Genomic DNA, 3,371 nt, shown 5'->3' with positions numbered 1-3,371 from the left:
CGTGTGTGAGTTCGCAATTCGTCGAATTCCGTAAAACTTCAGCGAGAAGCGTTCGGATATTTCCGCCGATCACGAATTCACACGAAGTAGTCTACGACGCGTCGCGAAGTGAATACCTCGCAATTTCCAGTCTATACTTTATATGTCTATGATCAGCATCGTTTAAATCTACACACGCGTCTCTAATCGTGTCAGTACTCAGTTGCGTTTCTACCATTGTAACGAAGCGGCCCACGTAACAACGATTGTGCCGATACACGTATTGATTTGATCGTGATTGTAAGTTTTTCTAATTGTTTTTGTATAATTTCTTAATTTTGTTATTACGAATCTGCGATTTTTGTAGATATATATTGAGAAAGGCCGAAATCTACAGTCAAAAACGTTTTATATAATATATTTTTGCAATAAAAAAATACTATTTGCAACTGCACACATCAACAACCGTGTCTGCTCCTTATGGCAAAAATTTCCGATCACTATTAAAACAGTGTGTTACTTAAATTTTGATTTTTATTTTTGCTAAGAAGTTTACATATATATTTCGGTACATTTTTACATATACTTCAATACAAACATTTATTTAAAACAAAACGTACGTGTTGGCCAAGAGTGGTAAATTTATTATTTTATTTGTGCGTTTTGTATACATAATATATATTAAAGTGACATATATTACTAAGCAATGCATTTCTGAAATATCGTAGTAGTATTACAATGAACTATATTATACCGTGATATTTCCGAAATATCGCCGTAATATTACAGCGAGATATATTATGCAATATATCCAAAAAGACACCGTACTAGAATAAAATACTACGTACTTAGAATAAAATATATCGCCTTGCAATATATCCAAAATATCGTAACATTACAGTAAGATATGTTGTCTTGCAATATTTCTCAAATATCGCAATAATATTGCAGTGAGAAATATCGCTTTGCAATATATCTGAAATATCGCCGTAATATTAGAGTAAGATATATCGTCTTGCAATATTTCTTAAATCTCGCGATAATATTGTAGTGCGATATGTCGCTTTGCAGTGTATTCGAAATATCGCTGTAATATTACACGAGATATATTACCATGTAATATTGCGGCAATATTGCAGCAATATTTTATTATGATATATCACATTGTAATATTGTTGCACTATTGTAGCAATAATGTTTTGCAATATGTTGCATTGTAATATTGCTGCAATAATGCTGTAATATCACAATATCATGGTAATATTGTTGCTAATATCACGATATTACTACAATATTGCAGCAATATTACGTGCTATGTGGGTAATTTAACTATTCTTTCTCTCATTTAACTATTCTTGGATTTTCACACTCAATAAAACATATCCATATAAACGGTTCCTTCTTACTTATCAAAGCTATAGTTGTGTACACTATATAAAAGTAATAATTTTAGTAAAAACGAACGTGTCTTATGTCACGCGATCTAACAAAGGAAGTGACGCAAATGTTTCTCTCCGATTTTGATGAGCTTCAAATATGTTGTAGAGTAGCTAAAAATAAGAAATCTGTATTTTTTTATGTGCTTTCTTGCACGTTTTGAGAGTGACACACACCTCTTTGACAAAAAAAAACAGTTTTTTTCTTTTTATGCAAATTTTGTCAAAACGGTAAAAGATATAACAAATTGTTTCAAATAAAAGTTACATGGTCTTTTATAGGCTGTATAACCACCCATACAGCACAGAACATTCCGGTTATGTTGCTATAATGTTACATCATTGCAATGTAATGTAACAACAATATTATAAAAACACTGCAATTGCAATAAAACAATAATAATATTGCAGCAATGTTTCCAAAATAATGTAATGTAACAGCAATATTATAAAAGTATTGAAATTGCAATAAAACAATAATAATATTGCAGCAATATTTCAAAAACGATAATACAAATATAATATTATAATTTTAAGCTAAATTAGACAAAAAAGATCATTTTACTACACTTATAAAAACAGAATAAAAAATATGTATCATTATAAAAAAACAGTAATTATTTTTGTCTGGTTTAGTTATATTTTTGATTATGTAGCGTACATTTATAAAATATAGTTTATAACAGTGAAGCAATGTCTACACTGAGTTTTATGAGAGAATAAAATCGGAACAAACGAAAACTCGTCTGTTTCGCACATATTCTCTACTACTAGAAAGCCTTCTCACTCTACAGCCATTGGCTGTCATCGAATATCCCGCCAATTCCGGGCGTATCACTATCCTCACATTGCACGTTGTTCTTCTCCTATGCACAGACTGGCACAGACCAATTCTCTTAGTAAACTCATTGTTAGTATAAATATAAGTTGGCACATACAATTGGCATTGTCTCTTTATAAGTTTGGTAAGTACATAATTATTATTATAATTATTTTTAAATATTTAGTCTACTACTTTTCGAGTTACAAATTATCTTAATACTAGTTTTTTATATACAAGTTGCGTGTACAGGTCGGCAATTTTGCGCAGTGTATTTATTATTCATAAGTCTATTGTCATTGACAATTTGAAAGTATCTAAATTTATTTTACTTCCAGAAATTCTGGTTTGACATCTTTACAGTATATAACTGGCATATGGGTTTTTTTTCTATGCCCTCTGAGCCATTACAACATTGATTGCATCTTTACGGTATTTTAGTGAGTACACACAATTAATCTTAATTATTCTTAAATGATAAGTTAAATTAGACGTTATAAACGATGATTTTCCAATATTATTTTGTTATATGCATTTGTTAAAAGTTGTGTAATATTTGTTACAGCATAATATTTATGCATAATAATATAAGAATTATTGTTAAAATTTTTTTCGATATTATAGAGGCTGTTCGTACAATTTACAGTCATATGACGGACAACAATATAGCTGAGTACACGTCAAAATGGCTTGCTCAAGCTACATTAAGAATTTCTAGAGAAAAGTATATGCGTTATATACTATTATATATAAAATTCTGTACTTTTTTAATGTTTTTTAAATCCACTTTGTAAATTGTTTTAGGCAAAGTACTCTACATAAAGAAAACGACGAAGATCAGCAATAGGTGGCTCAAAATGACTTTTATTTTATTTAAACAAAGAGAAAAATGACAAACATAAGAAAAGTATTTATTTTATTTTAAAGAAACACTATGTTCTTCTCTCACAAAGAAATGTGAAAACTATTTTGCTTAAAAGAAGGTAGTCATAAAACATTTTATAAACAAAAAAAGTTATTTTTATATAACAGTTATATATTTATTTTTATAGAACAGTTTTATATATTTATTTTTATATAACAGTTATAAGAAATTTATAAGACAGTTATTACAGTTATTACAGTTTATATAAGAT

At 28.7% G+C, this 3,371-nt stretch overlaps 1 long non-coding RNA gene across 3 annotated transcripts; it reads left to right on the top strand.

The window, feature by feature from the left end:
- The first annotated feature begins 12 nt into the window (after positions 1-12).
- On the top strand, positions 13-3,119 carry LOC109860754. 3 transcript variants are annotated; one of them, XR_002250873.1, is made up of 4 exons: positions 13-279; positions 2,574-2,675; positions 2,882-2,959; positions 3,040-3,119. It is a non-coding gene; the product is annotated as an uncharacterized LOC109860754 (long non-coding RNA). The 3 variants fall into 3 exon arrangements; XR_002250874.1 differs by lacking the exon at positions 13-279 and adding an exon at positions 1,884-2,380 and having other exon boundaries at positions 2,860-2,959; XR_002250872.1 differs by lacking the exon at positions 13-279 and adding an exon at positions 1,887-2,380.
- Positions 3,120-3,371: the final 252 nt, after the last annotated feature.

This window comes from Pseudomyrmex gracilis, unplaced genomic scaffold, assembly GCF_002006095.1.
Source record: "Pseudomyrmex gracilis isolate BER0280 unplaced genomic scaffold, ASM200609v1 scaffold_464, whole genome shotgun sequence".
Lineage (NCBI taxonomy): Eukaryota > Metazoa > Arthropoda > Insecta > Hymenoptera > Formicidae > Pseudomyrmex > Pseudomyrmex gracilis.
The sequence above is the reverse complement of the archived record's forward strand: the minus strand, read 5'-3'. Positions and strand labels throughout refer to the sequence as shown.